This window comes from Lepisosteus oculatus, chromosome 3 (genome assembly GCF_040954835.1).
Source record: "Lepisosteus oculatus isolate fLepOcu1 chromosome 3, fLepOcu1.hap2, whole genome shotgun sequence".
Classification (NCBI taxonomy): Eukaryota; Metazoa; Chordata; class Actinopteri; order Semionotiformes; family Lepisosteidae; genus Lepisosteus; species Lepisosteus oculatus.
In genome coordinates, this window is record NC_090698.1 from 75,015,384 (window position 1) to 75,035,687 (window position 20,304).

Here is a 20,304-nt window from a genome sequence, read left to right on the forward strand (position 1 = left end):
CTGTATATGGTGTGTCTGTGAAGCCCCCTGGGGCTGTGTGCTGCTCTATGACTTTGTCTTATTGTGTGTGAATCACAGCAGATATGTGGCTCTGACACACATACTCACCGTCAAAGCTTTAAATAGCACAGCCTTGTGCAAGCCTGGGGACAGATCTGCACCCAGCCGCCCTGAAATACCAACAACTCTCAATGTGGAGCATTACCATTGACTTCCATTACCATTGAAATCATGGACTGAGAGAGAGAGGGAGGCAGTGTGGGCCAGTGGGTAGAGCCCAGAGAGAGGGAGGCAGTGTGGGCCAGTGGGTAGAGCCCAGAGAGAGGGAGGCAGTGTGGGCCAGTGGGTAGAGATGAGAATTCTCCTTTTCTGTACCAGATCCCCACAAGCCTCAGTACACGATTTCTGAACCCAAAGACCCTCAAACCTCAGAGACAACAAGCTGCTACTATATGTTCTCAAGCCCTGTAGTTCACCCTGCTGGGTTGACTGTCAGTCTCCTTGTGGAGCACGTTGGAATAAAAGCTCTCTCCCAGAGCACACAAGTACAGTTTGCTGAGCCTCAGGCTACTGGACTGCTGGAAGATCAGGCCTCACTTTGCTGTGTGTATCTTGTCAGCTCTACCCTCCTGCAACAGTACACAAGCTGTGCCGAACCCAGAGTCTCACCCAGATTTCTAGAGCAGGCATGTCTTGTTTCCTTCTCTACTGAGACTAAGATTAAGCTTTTGTATAGGAATGAAAGAGTTTAGTTGAATGACTTAAGCATCTTTAGCAAAGCGAGAGGGAGAAGGGAGGGGCTAATCTGTGGAGGGTGCTAATGGGCTGGTCAAGCAGGATGGTACAGGAGCAGCAGACTGTAGTCTGGGCAAGTCAGAGCAGTGGTGGTCAGAGTGAGACAGCTCCTGCCAGGCTCTGCTGCCGGAGGTGTTGCAGCCTTGAATCCTGGCAGCGCAGTGTCTGTGTCACCAGTCCTGGCCGGTGTGGGCAGGAGCTGCTCTGCAGTGGTCTTCACAGAGCCTGGTGCTGGGGCTGGTCAGCACCGCCTGCACCAGGAAGATTTACACTGGCAGCTTAATGGGACTTCTGCTTTTAATGTGGCAATACATTTCGCAGGAAAAGTAATTGTAACTCCTTTATGGCTTGTTTCTGTGCTGCATTTATTAGATGGAAATGAATAAATCACTCCCAGGGCCTGGTGTACACAAGCAGAGAGAGGGAGGAGGGGGAGTCATATTTCACAGTAATAATTAAAATAAAATTTAGAATCACAACACATGAAATTACGGTTTTCAGGTTGTTACTTCAAAGAAATGACCATCTTGACCGAATCTCTGCATTTAAAATTCACAAGGAAACGGGAGAGAATATTTCCAGTTTGTCTGTTGAGCTGAGCTGCTAATTCATTAAAATAATTGCCACAATGGTTATGGTTAAGAAAATAACTCAGATTAAAATTATTTTCATTTAATTTTAAGCAGCGAATTCCATGCTAGTTAAGGTGTCTCTGAACCTTGTGACAGAAGAATGAATTCTCGAAAGAGCCTCGTACAGACAGAAAACTGAAAGAAACACAAGGAAGCCAAAGTCCAGAAACACAGAACAGTGTGAGCTGAGCCCTGATCCTCGGGGAACCTTCCTGCTTTACAGAGATCATCTGCAGATCTATCAGAGAACAATTATCTATGATAACAAGCGTTACAACTGAAACATGAAGCAGAGGACACAAGTTAAAACTACAGTATATGGAAGGACATGTAAAAGTGGGAACAGGAGGAACTTCTTTACACTAAGAGTTGTGGAAGTCGGGAACAAGCTACCCATCCGTGTTGTTGAATGTGATACCAATCTTCAGATCAGTAACAAACCAGAGGGGTTCATTGGGCCGAATGGGCTCCTCTTGCTTGGACCCCTTCTCATGCGTCTGTATTCTTTAGCCTGCTCTCTAACCTCCAAGTGTCTAACCTTCATGTACAAGTCAACACCACTCCATACGATGCAAATTTACTACTTTACTTACAGTGATGTGATTTCATGTTGCTCTTCTCTGCAATATGAATCATTTCTACTCTACAAGATGTCAGGAAAATTAGGTTTGTTTGGGATTTGTTTTTAATATTGTCTGGAAAACATAAAAATCATGTATTTTAGATGTTGGTTGCAATTAATGAGCATCCCTGCTGCTGGATGATAGCTTTCCTTGATTTTGGCAAATTTTGACCAAATTTTGACCGTACTTGTTAACACATCTTCTGTTTCTATTAATCTTAATTTAAAAAGAAAGATGAATTAAATCTTCATTTGGATTCCATTTTCCCAGACCTTATAGAGCATGACAGACAGCAGTCAGCTGTATTACAGGCTTGTCTTGGCTGTGTTATTTATTGCTTATCTAGAGTGGCCCCCTGCTGTGTTTCTGGACCCCTGGACTGCCCTGCCTTTCAGCTCTGAGCTCTCGCAGAGCTGTTCTCAACTCAGCAAGAACACTTCAAAGACTTCTGTCAAGAACGGGCTGGGCAGCTATTAGCATCTAGCAACCGAAAAGGGCCAGATGGACTGACCAACCTCGTCTCATTTGTAAGATTGTTATCAGAGTCTTAGGACAACCTCTCTTGACACAGCTCTCGTTTCTGGGTGGGCGACACTGTACTCCACACTCTGTGCGATTTGATTGTGCTCTATTGATCTCCCTGGTATTGCATGACATTACTTAAATGGAGTGTCAGCGACTAATTCGATCTGCGGATTGATTCCATGTGTTTATTTTATAATAATGATTGGAGCTCTCACAAATGATGAGAGACAGGCACAGTAAACAAGAAGGGGTAAATAAGAGATTCCCTTGCAACTGTACTCACACCCTCTGACCCCCTGTTTTCCCTTCAGTCCAGCTCAATACCCAGGACCGATCAGTCATTGGGCAGATCCCAGCTGGACCTTCCCTCTGGGCCTCTGCAGCCCTTGGCTTTTCACTATAGAGTTGCCTTGCACTATTTTCACAATAGCGTGGAGGACTAGCACTTGTGTGCCACTAGGTGGTGCTGTGTATCAGTGATGGCAATCACAAGCCTTCACAACTGGTGTATCTGCCTGGATGAGTTTTGTCTTCTGAAGGTAGGACAAGTCGATTTGTCTCCCCCTCAATTTTTGTAATGTTCCCATCCATTGGTTTAAATAAGTTAGCCTGATAGATACTGTACATAATGATTCTATTTTTTGTCGAGGAATATGTGGTTATGATGATATTTAGTTAAAAAATACTGCCTGCAGTCTGAGCAGACGGCGTGGAGTAATGCAGGGCTACCCAGTGTGATGAGACTGTGTACTAATTTAACAGATGTCGGCACTACCTGGTTTTATCATTTTGCACAGTATGTCAGGATTTTGGTTATGAGCTGTAGTTTTGATGTATTTGTGTTATGACAATGCTTTTACTATGTTGATTTCTAATGGCAGAACGTCAGTTGTGTTGTGAGGGGAGGACAGCCATCATTTGACTTTTGGATTCTTTTTCCAAAAATTATTTTTTCTAAAAAAAAAATAGTTATAAACCTGCGTTTGTTTAACCCACCTAACTTACAGAGAGACTCACTAAAAATGAAATAATAACGCAAGGTACAACAAACAGTAAAAGGTGTACACTGTGTGTTTAGGTAACTCAAATAGCAGTTGTGGAGAAACAAGTGTGTGTATGTGCTGTGGTCTTGTCATGTGTGTGGATGAGTCTTTTGATATATAATTAAATTACGATTTTTGTCATATTTTTGTAAGGATGTTTAAACAATTTAATAGTACAAGTGGACACAGAGAGCCAAGGTTGTGGCCCTAACAAAAGAAAGGGATTGAAACAGGTAGCACTTCTTTACACAAACGTTTGAGGAACAAGCTGCTTGCCCGTTCACAAAACAGCTGGATGAGATCAGGGGATCAATTAACTACTAACTACCGAATGGGCTGATTAGGCGAAATGAGCTTCTCTCAGTTTTAACTGTTCTTATGAAGCAGAGCCGGAGAGAAATTAACGCTGATCTGGCACTCGTCTGAGGTTACAGAAGTGATCCTAATGTCATTATTTAGGATCAAGAGAATGGTCAGGGAATACGGGACTCTAACATGTAAAACAATCTATTCCCTGTTCGTTCTCTGTGACATTGCCATGGCAACAGTTCGTCTGTGTAGTAATGAGCAGAGCAATCATGGTAAACCGTGAAGATGTGTGGGAAAGCACCGTGTGTAATCATGGGAAATCAAAGAAAATGCTTCTTGCAAGCACGGTAAGACCAAGAGAGAAAAAAGCTGCACAAATTAACGGCAATAAGTTTTCACTGGAAATTTCCCTCAAGAGCAGATCCGAGGTTCAATCCCAGTGTGCAGCTGCTGCTGGCTCCAGCAGTGTGCCGATGGTCTCAGCGCCTCTGGATTCAGAGACCTCACCACGCAGACTTCTGGAAGCTCTTCAAACACAGGAACGTTAAATAGTGTCATTTGTACTGCTGCCACTGAGGTGTCTGTGCTGCTCAGTTCGCTTCTTCCACCACTGTGACTGGGAGCAGTCAGGCCTGCACCTTGACATCAATACCACTGTCATTCCTAACCCATCTATTATTAATCTCATTAATCATTCAGCATTTTGCCTGGATAAAATGTTAAATTAATTCACTTTGTATTCAGTCCAGCAATTTCTCACACACCATGAAACTTCCTACAAGTTTTCATGTGGGCCGTTACCCTGGGGTTGGAGAGAGAGGTGGGACAGGAGACAGTCAGTCACTCTGGGGCAGGAGACAGAGGCGGGCCAGGAGACGGTCAGTCAACCTGGGGCAGAAGACAGAGGAGGGGCAGGAGACAGAGGTGAGACAGGATGCGGTCAGTCACTCTGGGGCAGGAGACAGAGGCGGGCCAGGAGACGGTCAGTCAACCTGGGGCAGAAGACAGAGGAGGGGCAGGAGACAGAGGTGGGGCAATCAGAGAAAGATGAGGCAGGAGATAGTCAGTCACTCTGGGGCAGGGGACAGTGGTAGGGCAGGAGACGCTCAGTCAACCTGGGGAAGAAGACAAAGGAGGGGTAAGAGAAAGAGGTGGAGCAGGAGACAGAGGCGGGGCAGGAGTTGGTCTGTCAACCTGGGGCAGGAGACAGAGGTGGGGCAGGAGACGGTCAGTCACCTGGGGCAGGTGACAGTCAGTCACCCTGGGGCAAGACGGAGGGTAGGAGACTTTCAGTCACCCTGGGGGCAGTGCAGGATCTTAGCTTGAGACCCCATTGTCTCCTGGCAGGTGAGATTTCACAACTTTAGCAAAAAAACAAATGCCTCAGAAACTGTTCAAGTAACTTTCAATTGGCACACTGCAATCTGTTTCAGATCTGTGTAACAGACCTGAAAAGGGTCTCATTAGCTGACAGTCCTGCTGAGTGGACTGTCACCTGGAGGTTAACAGGACGCTGAGTGCGGGGGCTCTGAGGAGCTGGAGGAGGCTGGCTGGGGGGTCTGGGGTCTGAGAGCAGTGCTGCCCGACTGCAGAGCGAGGGCTGATGTCAGGTGTGCAGAGGGACTCTCACAGCCTCACGCTGACCACCTGTCTCCTCACAAGTTCAACTCCCAGCCCAGTGCTGGACACGGATGTAGCTCCACTTGGATTTTTGTAAGCAAGAAAACATCCATCTGTCATCCAATTGGTAAATCAAATTGTTGTGAAAAGGTTAGATGTTTATACGATAATACACTTATTTTTGGAAGGGATTCCAAGCTCGCTCACACCTGGGCTAATTTTCCCAGGAGACAATTAACCTACTGCCATGTCTTGGGACAGTGGAGGAAACTGGAGCACCTGGAGGAAACCCATGAGAAGACTCACACAGATATCACCACTAGAATTGAACCCAGGGCCCCAGCATTGCGAAGCAGGAATGCTGACCACTGCATCACCATGCCACCCCCAGCTAAACAGGAGAATTAGAATAGGCAACACTTGCTGTTGGTTCTGGTGGTCTGGCGTTGTCTTTCTGATGCCTGTGTGTGGTACAATGAAAGCCGTTCCAGTGGTCCGGCATTGTGTTTCTGTACAATGAAAGCCTGGGCTGAGCTCGTGAGCTGTCAGTGTAGAGGGCAACTGGCGGGAGTCTGCAGACCTTTGGGCTGTGTGTGGCCGGTGACTCAGACAAGCGGCACTTGGGGAGGAGGCTGGCGTCTGTGGGATTGAACTGGCAGGAGGCCAAGGCATAGTGTTTTTAAACGAGCAGCTCCAATACAGAGAGAATGTGCACACAACACCATGCCTAGCATGAAAGACAGAACACCAGAAGTTCTATAGTTAACTGTGGTATGCTACAGTACACTACATGTATCCTACAGTACACTACAGTACACTATGGTAGACTACATACTACATGTGGGAAGGGAAGGCTGGGTGAGACTTCTGCATGTCTTGACTGTAGTGTAGACAGTACATTTGGGACATTTCTGGCAGGGCTCTCTTAAAACACTCCTTGGGTAACATTTCCCCAGTTGTACTGTTCTTGCAGGGAGAAGGGCAGCTCTCCCAGAATAAGTATTTCGCAGCAGGCTCTGTGCTCTCTAATGACAGTTGGGCTCTGTCCCGGTCAGCAGGCTCTGAGCTCTCGGACAGCAGTCAAGCTCTGTCCCGGGAAGCAGGCTCTGTGCTCTCCCACAACAGTCGAGCTCTGTCCTGAGCTGGTGGAGTACGTGAATCATGTTGAATCATGTCCTTGTTCATCGTACCTTTAAGAGCGCACTTTCGTGATCGTTGAGTGCTGTGTATTCTCAATACCTAGGCCATTGTTACTGAAGGTTTTAATTATGATCATGCTGACTGTGTTTTATTTTTCATCTCTACCCATTCTGGGCTGCTGGAAATACAGAAAGACACAGGAGTAGAGGAGAGATTAACTTATTATGTAAAGGGCTGTCAGAGAAGATTGTCAGCGGGATGCCAACTGCATCAGGCAGGTCTGCAAAGAGAACCAGGGTATGAGGACCAGGCTGAGGACAGGGGAGAGATTTCAAACTGAATTTGAGTGAGAAAGAAGGAATGAGAAGAAATGCCAGTGGTGTGAGTGAGAGACAGAATAAGAGAGAAAGGGCTGAGATTTTGGGAGAGAAATAGAGACTGAGAGGAACTGACAGCAGACTTTGTGTTGCAGCAGTGCCTGCTCCGACCCCTCCACAGCCTCAGGTGAGCTGCTGTCCCCAGCTGTCCACCTGGGAGTGCACTTCGTCAATCCGTGCTAATTCACTGCTTAATTGAAGACAAAATCTCCAGCAGCTGATGATTAAAAGAGGCCTCTGGCACAGGCAGGTCTGCAGCCTTCCCAGAGAGTGGACACTCATGCAGTGTGACCCAGCTCCAGAAGGCTCCTCAGACAGCATGGCTTTCCCAGTAGGAGCAGAGCTTCTCAAGACAGATCTGCACAGTATCGTCAGAGACGGAGCTCCCAGCCTGCATCTCTGTGTCCTGAAGGCCACTGCCTTCGTTCACATGATGGCTGAAGTCGCGCCTGCTCTCTGGCTCATTTTCCTGTTAGAATCAATATGAGCACAGTGTGCAGGATGGGCACTGGCAGGGAGGCGGAGAGGCCACACTGACCTGTCGATGGTGATGAGCAGAGCCTGATCAGTTTTACTTATCTTGCACTCTGTCCGGTCTCACCCCTGTGGTTATTTAATAGCTACTGTACCTGATGAAAATACATACAGGCTGCAAAGCAACAAGTAAAGGTTTTTTCCAGCTGAAAAGAGAAGAAAAGAAACACAACATTTCAGCCGTGGAGACTTCTTTGGGTGTCACAGCTGAAACGTTGTGTTTCTTTTCTTCTCTTTTCAGCTGGAATAAACCGTTACTTGTTCCTTTACAGCCTGCGCATGCTGACGCAGCTACTAACTTAAAATACATACAGTACGTCAGGATGGGCAAGCAGTCTAAACCGCTGTGTAAGAAGCTACTTTTCTTGTGGATCCACTGGTTTGAATCTCACTCCTCATATTCTTACCACTCAGTATCTCTGACACAACAAAAACAAACCTGGAGTCATAAAACTGCTACTGTAAACCTTGTGGAAGTGCTTTTAAAATCATGAACAGGCAACACGTCTTTACACAAACAGTTGTGGGTGGATGAAATAAGTTATCAACCATTTTGTTGAAGCTGATACCCTGGCTTCTTCCAAGAAACATCTGGAAATCTACCAAGTAGGCCTGATGGACTGAATGTTTCTTGTTTGTAACCCCTCCTGCGTTCTTAAACACCAACTTACAATAATGCCGTCTTTCTGCAAAAGCAAGTTTCTTATAGTCAGAGCTACCAATCAAAGGCAATTAGGAACATTAGCTTGTCCAGATTTGGCGAAGCAGAATGAAATGAGAAGGGGCAAAGAAGCACACACTGAGCTCAGCAATCACAGCAGCTCATCAAGTGATATTCTCATCTCAGTGAAATTCTGCACACCAGTAGCCTCTGTGATGCGTGAACAGTCAGCGCTAGAAACCAGTAGCCTCTCAGGAAGAAGCACAGCAACAAATTAAAGTCTTTGCCCAGCATCTTGGACCCATTACAGGTGTACACTGTACAGTGTTCTAGTACAAACCCATAAACCAGAAAAGCATATATGTTTCATATTATTTTAGCTTCATGTTTGCATAAAAATTTCCCTAAAATAAGACGATAAACCTGAACTACATAAGCCGACATACAGTAGGTACTGTATAAGAGCTCACAGCTTGTAAAACCAGACATGGATCACGCTGCTTTGTGATGGGATGCTCATCTGTTCTCCTGCAAAGGGATTCATGAATAGGTTATGGGAATGTAGTGTGACAGATCTGACAGAGAGCAGCACATACTGTATAGTTCTGGCTGATATTCTGCAACATGGTGGCACACTGTTTACACTGCCATAGCAGCCTCATGGATCCCGGGTTTGACTGCCTGTGAGGAGAGCATGACTTCCCCATATTGGGGGGAATGTCTTGGGTGCAGCTTGTGGTGACGACTCTGAGCTTGGTCTGTCCCAGTGCTGAGAGGTGCAGGTTTGGTGTTTTACAGACAAGGGGAAGGAATCAGATGCACTGCAAGGAAAACTGTGTGGGTCAGGACTCTCTAAACCAAAGCCTGATCTGACCCCTGGTGCTCACTGGGCGCTGTGTTCTCACTCCAGAAGCTGAGAGCGAAGCTTCCAGAGTTCAAACAGAGTCATTCTCTTTCTTATATTCTTATTTTCTTTTTTTGCAATAGGGGTCTTTCACCCTCATCTCCCTTCTTCTGGGGTACACAACTCTCCCACTCTGTCTGTCCTTGCCCCTTGCACTCTCTCCCTCTCCCTCTGACTCGGTGTCTTCCAGGACAAAACCAGCTCCGAGAGCTCTGTCTCTCTCTCTGTGGATCATTCTCTTTTTATGGTTTATAGCACTCACTAAACGTTAAACTCCAATTCCATTTGACTTCCCTTGCTATATACAGATGGTACTATACATAATTGGATTTTTTTCCAAATGCACTGTGTATAAATCTAATATAATCCTTCCAATTAGACAGTGCTATCTCTGTGAGAAGAAATGAATTACACATCCAGGGACTGGCAGGAGCTGTGTGCTGTTACAGATTCAGTTCATGAACAGTGCACATAACATGCTCCTGCCTCCCGCGCTGACTTCTGTTTGCAGTAGAAGAATGATCTGCCGGTTATTATTATTAATTTATTTGGCTGATGCTCTTATCCAAAGTGACTACATGTGTACTCATTTATACTACAGAGCACTATTCTGGGTGAAGTCTGAGTGAAGTACCTTGCTTAAGGGTTGAGCAGCTGTTTCCCACCTAGAATTTGAAACCACGGTCTCCCAGTTTGGAGTCTAGAGCAGTGTGTCTCGGCATTGCATCCAAGCTGACACCACAAAGACATTGCCACAGGCCAGTGAGGCTGCGCTGATCTGTCTGATCAGTCATTCAATCAATTAATCAATCATGCAATCTATACATACTGTATCATCATTTCCCTCTGTCATGAAAGCAGTGCAATTACCTCAATGCAACATCTACTGTCTTTGCTTAACATAGCAGTGTTTAGTGACAGTACAAGTGGATAAATCAACTTTACAACAAACTTAAAACTGAAGCAGTTTGAGTCCTTCTGAAGCTTTTAAAAAAAAATAAAACTTGAGCCTTTTTCCTTCTGTGCATCTTCATAACAGTAACAGTTCACACAGTCCTCAGATAAAGATAATAGTTACTGCTGATCTTCTTATCCACCTTGTAATGGCAGTCTCTCCAGTGCTATCCAGAAACCACCTTTTAAAAGGCTCACATGCCGACAGCAAATCAAGCCTCATAGCCTGTAACGAGGAGCCCTCACTGCAATCCTGAGGTCCCCTCCAGCAACACCCACGGCCAGGGGCAGCTGTGCAGAGACAGTCAGAATCGAGCCCCCGGCATCATCTGCACTGTCTCCGCACTCTGGTGCCGCACTCAACCAGACACAAAGGCAAGTGCTGAGTTAAAAAGTCTCAGACCAAGTTATTGCTGTCACCTCCTGTCTTTGCTGGTAGACTCCTGTCCTCATTCCAGCCGTCTGAGGCTCGCAGGCTCAGTCCGATGCCCACGTACCGACAGAGACACAGACACGTGCACAGGCTCCTCTCCTCAGCCATGCGTCTCACGGAGAGGGTCTGGGTGCGAGCGAGCCTCTGGGCAGGCAGGCACACACAGACACAGTCAGGCTCCTCAGACAGCTGCTCGGCGCTCCCGTGGAGAGAGACATGCCCGCCTACAGCGGATACACCTCCGTGAGTAATGACCTGAGCAGGAGTGAGTGGGCTGGTGAAATTAGTTTGGTGTCTCAATCAGACTCTCTGTGTTAAGCGAGAGGCAGCGTGGGAAGAGCAGAGTGGCAGGATGGGGGGATGACTGGAGTTTCCCAACATCCTGCAAGGCTTGTGACTCGGGCTGGACCTCTCCCGGCCCCCCGTCCTGCCACCTCTGGCACATCCTGCCTGCCAGCACCCTGCCAGCAGTGTGGCTGCTGAGCCCCGGAGCCCCAGCTCACGGCAACAGCACAGGTAGCAAACTACCGAGAGAGAGAAAAGCCCCCACTCACCTTCACCTCAATTCGCATTCTCTCACTCCCACTGAATCCTCCTCTTCTGCCTCCTTGTGTGTGAGCCTTTCTCCTCTCTCCTTCCCTCCTCTGCTCCCCTGCTGTGTGCCTTCGATTAGCTTGGGAAGTGCAGGTATTTGTGGTAAGATCGTCAGGTCCCAGTGCAGGCTGTCAGCAGGGTCAGGGCAGTTTCAGTGATTACTCTATTTCCTCTCTCTCTCTCGCTGGGCTCTCCCTCTCTCTTCCCCTGGCGCTGCTCACTCTACTCTCCGCCTGCACACCCTCTGGCTTGGGGGAAGCCCATCGCGCTTCCTGCTGTCCCCCCGGCTCAGCGTGCGTGACAGAGAGAGAGGGGCTGCGGTCCTGCCTCTCCTTGCAGTTCAGCCTGCTCTCGGCTGTGCGGAGAAAATGAAAGCACAGGCTGCTACTTCCCTCCCTCCCTCCCTCCCTCCTCTCTCTGTCTCCTTCCTTCTCTCCCTCTCCCTCTCTCTCTTTTCCAGAGATGCTCTTTGGCAGCAGGAGCCGGTGTGTCATCATCGCTGAGGGTACAGGGGGAGGGGCCTCCTGTGTTTCAGTTTAATTAAAAAACAGAGGACGCACGGCTGCAGGAGAGGAGAGCGAGGGAAGGTGAGGGGAGCGCGGAGTGAGAGAGAGAAGCAGGAGAGGAGGCTTGGAATAGGTGATGAAAGAGGGGGTGGGGTGGGAGAGGGAGAGGACAGGAGAGGTGTGAAGGTGAGAGCAGGCTGTGGGAAGGAAGAGGCTGCACTTTTCTGTTCCAGTGGCTCGTCCTCGGCTCGACTGACTTCAGCATGGGCTGTGCTGGAGGGGTGTGCGGAGTCACATTTTTTTGTGATGTATTCATGGAATGGATTTTGAAAACTGTTTGGACAGTTCAGTGGACAGGACAGGGCTGCTGTCATTAGCCACGAAGCAGCTGTGCCTGTGTCAGTGTGGGGCTCTGACTGGCCACTGGTGCACCCCCCTCAGGGACATCAGAGTGATGCAGAGGGAGGAGAGAGGCAGGCTGAGGTGGGGTGATGAAGAGTGACGAAGAGTGAGGTCACAAACTTCAGAGAGAGTCGCGCTGCATAAGGGCAAGCTAGCTTTCCTCCTGCTTCTCTTTTTAAAACATGTAGATGCACCTGAAATAGGCCATGATCCACAACACATTTAACAGGCATTTGTAACGTCAGAATACATAATAACAGATGTCACTGTGTTTCCTTGTGTGTACTAGCTGGTAGTTTGCCTTCCATTCATTTTGCTATTTGAAACTATGTCTAAAGGGAGATGTTTGCATTAGTCATCATTGTTGGTAAAGCTGGATATTTTGTGTAAACCCAGACCTGTCTAGCATTTAAGACTTAAGATTTACAGTAAAATCTCCAGCACAGGAGAGTTATATTTCAAATTTCAATTACAGAAATACTGTAATTGACATGTTCTTTAACATTGTTGCTTTGAAATCATCATGGAAATCATCTGTCAAACCTGGCAAGTGTGCAAATCCAGCATGAGAAGGTAGAATCATAAAACATAAAAGTTGGAATGCTTATTTATTTTCACAGAAGCATATTTCAAGCTTAAATGTGCATGGGCCCCCCTGCCAGTCATGAATTACAGTCAGGGAAGAATTGGGTAGACCAAGAATCTAAGATGTTATGGATTAAGATCAGGCTTTATGATTTGTGACTGGCAAAAGGGTCGAAGATTTGATTAAACCTGGGCTGCAGTGTTTTTTGACTTGGGGAAGTGGAGTGAATTTGCACTGGAGCCAGCAGGTCAGTTAGGAATCTCAATGCCTTTTGCTCTATCTTGCGCCGACACAGAAGGGAACAGTGCACTCTAGTGGTAAACTGTTCCATCAGCATGACAAAGTTGAAGTCTTGCCACAGCAAATATATATAACACACAGACAAGCTGCACAATAGTAAATAAAAAAGATTAAATGTAATGTATGACAGATTAAATGTATAAGGGAAAGAATAAATTACATAAAAATGAATACTAATACTTCTACCAACTCAATAAGAACCAACAATCACTACTTTCCATCCAAACACGACACATTTTCATCTTCTTCCTAAACACAACCCAGATACCCCCGTCCTCTGAGGCATCACAAAAACCACCAGGGTCACTCCCTCAAACCTCAAAACTATCAGAGTCACTACCTCAACCCCTAAACCCATGACTATCACTCAATAACCACCAAAAACCAACAGTATGACTGTGGGATTGTCATCGTGTTCAGAGGGAGGGGCATCAGGGCCAAATTAAAGAAGTGGGAATGTATGGTGGTTTTGGGGGGTTGAGGGATATATAAACATACATTTAACATATAAAAACAGTTATGATGTATTTTAGTTTTATGTACATGAAGGGTCACCATATTATTCCATATACTGTAGGAGAATGTGAAACAGGATGATAGATAGGAGATCAAGTATTCCTTAAAACTGAAAGAGATATATATCATTACACCTTTGTTAGGCCAAATGGTGATATATAGTTGCAGTTAGACATTCTAATATAGGTCAGCTGTTTTATTTCTCCTCTAACCAATCAGACTTAATGAACAGGCTGGATGAACAGCAGATCTGGTTTTCTGATGTGATCTGAGCAGAAAGTGAGAGACTAGCTATTTTTTAGAACTCATTGTTAATATATGGTTTTGATACATTGTACACTACATTTGATTGCAAAATAATAATAATAATAATGTAATTGAAGTTTTCTTAGGAATGTGTTAAAGTTGCTTTCTCTAATGGAGTTTTAGTGTAATGTGATGCAATGTGTGTGATGCCATGTTTCTGTTCTAACAAGAGGTATTGCAGGACAGGTGCTTGCTATGTAATGGAGCTGTATAGGAGGAATGGAGACAATATTGCAGAAGGCACTGAAGCTTCTGCTGCAATGTTGGAAATTAATTATGCCAAATGCACCTCTATCAGGACATATTCCACAGTGAAGAGGTTAATTACAGTTCATGTGTGGCACATAACTGCAGTGTGAAATACATGCAGTAAGCATCAGTCATGGTTAATAAGGTGGTGACATCAAATACTGTTGATCATACACCTTTTGCAATATGGTGGTGCTCGTCAATACTCTTCCTGCATTAAAGTCGAGATTCTTTACAAGTGGAAGGTCTCAGCAGCTTCCTTGGCCAACGTGTTGTTGAAGTCAACGCTGAGGAGTGAGGCATCCAGATCTCAAATTATTGACTGTTCAGTCCACACAGCCTCCCTCTCTCCCAGTTATTAGAACTATAACAGTTACACAAAAAGGAGACACTCGGTCCATGCTGCGCCTTCCTGGTTGTTAGAAGTTAGTTGATTCCAGGATCTCATCCAGCCACTTCTTGAAAGGTCTATCACGGTCGTGTTCATCAATCAGTTTCAACATCATGGCTGGGCAGCTTGTTCAGTCTTCTGTTCTCTGTTTGAAATACACTACACCACTTGTGTCAAATCAAATCCAATCAAATCAAAGTTTATTTATCAAATGCAAAACAATACAGTGTGCAGCAATGTCTTTTCTGCAGCTCACAAAAATCACCAGAATCACCAAGGCTATGAAAATATGGTTACATAATAATAAATTATAATGTAATAGAAATTGAATAAAAACTCAATATGAATAGAGCTATGTGTCCATAGTGTATGCAATACATTATGTCCTAGTAGTGCAGTGTTCCCAATACAATGAAACTGTGTGTCCATGTAGCCATTATAGGTGATTTGGTAAAGGAACTGCAGGTTGGCTGTTTAGCAATCTTATTGCCTGGAGGTACAAGCTGTCCTATAGTCTGTTGGACTTGGACCGAATGCTTCAGTACCATTTACCAGACAGTAGGAGAGAAAACGGTTTGTGACTGGGATGACTGGGGTCCTTGAGAATGGACCTGGACTTCTTAAGACATCTAGCTGAGTAGATCTCCTGGATGTTTGGTAGCTCACAGCCGGTAATGACTTCACCACCCTCTGCAGTACTTTGCGATCTCGGGAGGAGCAGCTCCCATACCAGGCAGTGATGCAGCCAGTCAGGATGCTCTCAATAGTGCACCTATAGAAGTTGGCCTGGATATGTGATGGAATGCCAAAAGTCTTTAACCTACAGAGAAAGAATAGGCGCTGCCGTGCTGTTTTGACCACGGTGTTGGTGTGGTGGGTCCAGGTTAAGTCCTCTGAGATGTTAACTCCCAGGAACTTAAAACTGCTGACTCTCTCCACTGCAGTACCATTGATGTAGATAGGTGTGTGATCTCCTCCCTGGTGATCCGAAAGTTCACAATCATCTCCTTAGTCTTACCGATGCTCAGAGAGAGGTTGTTCTCCTGGCACTATGCTGCCAGGGTTTCAACCTCCTCCCTGTACGCAGACTCTTCACCATCTGTGATCAGGCCGATGACTGTTGTATCGTCCGCAACTTCATGATGGAGTTTGAGCTATGCCTGGCGACACAATCATGGGTAAATAAGGAGTAGAGGACAGGGCTAAGCACACAGTCTTGGGGGGCTCCAGTGTTTCGAGTCGGGGTAGAGGATATGTTGGTGCCCACCCTCACCACCTGTGGATGTTCCGTCAAGAAGTCCAGGATCCAATTACAGACGGAGGTGTTCAGTCTCAGGTCCTGGATCTTGATGACAAGCTTTGTGGGCACTATGGCATTGAATGCTGAGCTGTAATCAACAAACAACATTCTCACATATGTACCTTTCTTATCCAGGTGTGAGAGGGCAGTATGGAGGGCAGTGGCAATAGCATCTTCTCTTGACCTGTTCTGGCGGTATGCAAATTGCAGTGTGTCTAGAGTGTCAGGCAGTGAGGAGATGATATATGCTTTGACCAACCAGTCGAAGCACTTCATGATAACTGATGTGAGTGCAACAGGGCGGTAGTCATTCAGGCAGCTGACTCTGGGTTTCTTAGTAACAGGGACAATAGTGTTTTCTTAAAGCAGAAAGGAACTATAGACTGAGCTAGAGAGAGATTTAATATGTCCAAGAAGACATCTGCCAGCTGGTCTGAACATGCTTTCAGAACACGGCCAGGGATAGCATCAGGGCCAGGAGCCTTGTGTGGATTGGTCTTTTTAAAAACTTTACACACATCCGCTCTGGATATGATCAGTGGGTTTCCGGCTTGGATTTCTGGAATCTTTCTGACTGGATCTGCGTTACTGACCTCAAACCGAGCATAGAATGAATTTAGCTCACCGGGAAGAGAGGCAGACTGTTGTGTGATATAGCTGGGTGATCAAACGGAAAAATCATGAGATAGTGCCATAAGAACGACAAGTGAATGATACTAATAAGCAGACCCTGAGGAGCTGAGGACAAAGGTGAAAACATAGTGGCCTGTGGCACAGACACTGGGTGAAACCTCACAGAATAATGCACACATTTCCCATCCTTAAGGAAAACCTTCTTTTCGAGCAGAGGGTACCTGCAGAAGATGTTTTTCTGAGTGGTGTTTAACTATGCAGCTAAACATTGAGAGGACAGCTTGGAAATTTGCACAATCTGTATATTAAAAAGTAATTTTTATTACAATTCATAGGTTACGCTATATGAATTATGGATGATTATTCAGAGATCTGTGAGAGCTGCTGTCAGTGCTGTGCCAGTGTCTCAGTGAGATTCCTGTTCGATAGCGCTTTCTTACACATCTATGACTTCACTTAGGCATTAAACTCCTGGCACTGAGGAGTGATGAAGAATTTTAAAGGCAGGTTCTGTTTGTGTTGGAGGGGGCAAAGAGGGAGGGCAAGTCAAGTTTTATCTTTGGAAGAAGCGAGTCAGAGGGAGCTGAAGAGAGAGAAGGAAGGAGAAAATGAAATTTCCAGGCTTTGTGCCTTTGCCTCTCTCTTTTCTCTCAGCTCTTCCTCCGCGGCAGTACACTGGTGCAGTAACAGTTATAACTAGCACTGCTTTTCCATCTGTCTCTGCTTTCTTTCTTCATCTGTCTGTCACTCATCCTGTCTCTGTCTTTAATCCTGTCTCTCACTGTTCTACTTCAAGTTCAAAGTGCTGTATTGGCATAATTGATTAATTAAAGTGTTGCCAAAGCAATAATTATTAGAAATACCATTTAATCAGACTCAGAAAATATGATATTATTATTTGTGCAGGTTAACTCCCTGTTCCTCGGGCTTTGAAGAAAATCAGATAATAGGCTGCAGCTCTATTAATATTATTTATCTGCCTCCCCCAGCAGGATTGGATCTAGATAGTTCTGATTCTAGCAAGAGTGGGAGTTCTGCAATTTCATTTATTTTGGAGAAAAATGTTTCTTGAGTGTTTTTGCAGTCAAACAGAAAGCTCATTTCTGTTTCTCCCTGCTGACAGTGGGAGCACAGCCTGTGTTCTCTGGGCAGTCAGGTCTGCCTGTATCCATTTTCTATTCATCAGGCATTGTGTCTCTTTGCTGTCTCTTACCCTTGTTAGATACTCAGCTTAGGGACCTGTAGTATTCCAGTTTGTGTTATGTAATGTTGTGTGGTTTGTGCTGTGATTTTGATGGGTGTTGTTGTAGCTGTGCTGTCCTGAGGCTGGATGGTGTCAGTGAGCTTCCGGACCTGCTGGCTGAGGGGCTCTTCTCTGGGCTCAGCTCTGGGCTCAGCAGGGCCTGGCTGTGGTAGGATCTCTGGTCACTGTTTCTCAGGTGTGACCAACACTATATTGCTCTCATCTATATTGATTGGCAATGGGTACTGGCCTAATGCATCCCTGCACACATTGTAAGGTGTTTTTGTGATTCTGTGAATCTATGATTGGACCCCGAACTTCATTACCATGGAGGGCAATGGGTTGGATTTCACAATAAAATATTCAAATATCCGCAGCCAGAAACATCTGTAGATGCAGAACATCTGCTTTTACCTTTATTTGGTGTACACTATTTTACAGTGTTCTGAGCTTCATTATAGGTACTAAACACGCAGAAAAACTGCATTTTATTATTAGAGATCCACTGTTGGAGAGTTTCACTTTTGACGAGTCAGATGTTCATTGATTGGAGTCAACAAGTATTTACTGTATGAATTTTTTAATCCTTGATTTTACCAGATTAGTCAATTAAGCGGAGTTTGATTTATCACAGCGAGAGCAATCTGAATGAAGTATCTTGTTTAAGGGTACAGCAGAGACCAGAGCCCCGGCTGCTTTTCCTGGAAGCCACTTGCTGAGCAAGAAGAAGAACAAGCAGAATACATCAGGGTCTTGTGCTGCAGAAACTGTAGATGAACAGAAAGTTCAAACAGTGATAGAAAGTCAAATTCCAAATAAGAGGAACCATCTAATATCAAATCAATAACAAACTTGTCTTTGTCTCTGAACGTCCTACAGCTGGTCAGATCAGTCGTCATCCAGTTAAGAAGGGCATATTCAAATTCCCTTATTATTCTGGGAATGGGATTTAGACTCTGTAGATGAAAGGAAAACTCTAACCACACAGAGATCTTCAGTGTAGCAGTTCCGAATCAGTCGTTCAGGGAAAGGTCTGTGCTGGAGTGAAAAGAGCCATCACCTCAGCTATCTCACCCATCACTGCGGTCCTGGCCCTGACACCCCGGGATCCAACAGGGAGGACTATCTGGTAGGGGAAGAGAAATTTGCTTCTTTCCTTATCATTTCCCGGGATCAGAAAGGATTGTGTGTAAAAGTGCTGAGCAGCCCTGGGACAGAAGAAGGCAAGGGGTGAAAAGGCTGAGGATGAAAGGAATCTGCTTCCTGTATACTGTACTTTTATTTCTCTTTTCTTTTTGAGTCTCTTTACTATGAGTAAATACTGACAGCTCCTCCGTTTCCAGGGAGAGACCTAGAAAATATCTTTGATTTTGTACTGAGGACAGCTACAGTCATACCATCATACACTGCTACAGTCAGGTACTGACAGAGATATGCAAGGAAACACAGTTAAGAAATCAAACATCTATTCCAATTAATGCAAACATTAGTATTCCACAATGGTACAGCATTACTGCAGTACAGAAGCAGTAGTACTTTCACCAGTAGGTATCACAGATGTGAATGTTTCATTTCATGAAAGCTCACAGTCTCAAGTCTCTGGGTAGTAGCTATGATAGACACAGCTGGAAACTTACTCCAGTCTCTGGAGCTCAGATCTCATACCTGGAAAATTAATCCAGTCCTGAAGCTCAGGTCTCCTACCTGGGGAATTAGTCAAGTCTCTGCAGTTCAGATCTCACACGGGGAAGTAAATCCAGTCACAGGACCTGGAATGTTTGTACTCATTGTTCAAATCCAGGCTTAATTCTTATGATTTAATTTATCCTCACATCTTGAGATGGTGATGTTCTCAAGAAAACTGCTGTCTTTGGGCTCCTAGCTCTTAAAGCTCGTAACCTGTTTTTGAAATGGATATGTTCCTGCTGTACTAGTGAGGGGTTTGCGTGGACTGCCTGAGCTCCGGCAGAGAGCTTCTTTTCCTTAGCCAGGGAGCGAGTGGTGTGCCGGTGTGTCATCGTATCATAAGGCGAGTCTTCTCTGCTATATACAATGACAAGTCTTTCCACTAAAGGGAAAAATAATAGTTCAGTAGCCGTTTCGCTACAACGCTGGTTGAGAGCTTGAACCCGTCCGCGATCTCGTGTTGATCTTCAATAGCAGACCTGATGAGCCTCAAGTGCTGTAGCTCCGCATTCCCACACGCTGCGGAGTAGGGAGGGCAGTGGGAGGTGTGCTCCACTGTCACACTGCAATAAAGCTGACCAGTACAATTAAAAGGAAGAATAAACAGCCTTCATACTAAGGTGTGACATTGGGTCTGTAAGATGTGTCTGTGTGCAAGCTTTGTCAGTGGACAGTGACTGTGGGCAGTGTGGAGGCTCTGTGGCTCAGGATCTGCACCTTTTGCTAGAAGGTTGTTGGTTCATATCCTGCGGCCGGCAGAGGCAATCCTACTCTGTTGGGCCCCTGAGCCCCAACTGCTCCAGGGGCGCCGTATAAATGGCTGACCCTGTGCTCTGACCCCAAGCTTCTCTGTGTGTCTCATTGACAGCAAGTTGGCGTATGTGAAAAGACAAATTCCTAATGCAAGAAATTGTATATGGTCAATAAAGTGATCTAATCTGATCTGGACACCTGTCCATGGTGCAAGAAGACCAGGACGATGTTATGTAAAGTCTTTTGAAGACAGAAGTGGAGGTTACTTCCATGCTGCAATGTAAATAAG

The 20,304-nt window shown here is 45.6% G+C and overlaps 2 protein-coding genes across 3 annotated transcripts in view; one reads left to right on the top strand and one right to left on the bottom strand.

The window, feature by feature from the left end:
• LOC107079089 (INSYN2B protein) overlaps positions 1–11,531 on the bottom strand; it is an 81,577-nt gene extending 70,046 nt beyond the window's left edge. Inside the window, exon 1 of the mRNA XM_015360851.2 lies at positions 11,105–11,531. The gene's annotated coding sequence lies outside the window, so the exon portion shown is untranslated. The remainder of the gene's footprint in view (positions 1–11,104) is intronic.
• The window catches only part of LOC102698393 (dedicator of cytokinesis protein 2-like), a 257,475-nt gene that overhangs the window by 163,461 nt on the left and 73,710 nt on the right, over positions 1–20,304 (top strand). The window lies entirely within an intron of this gene.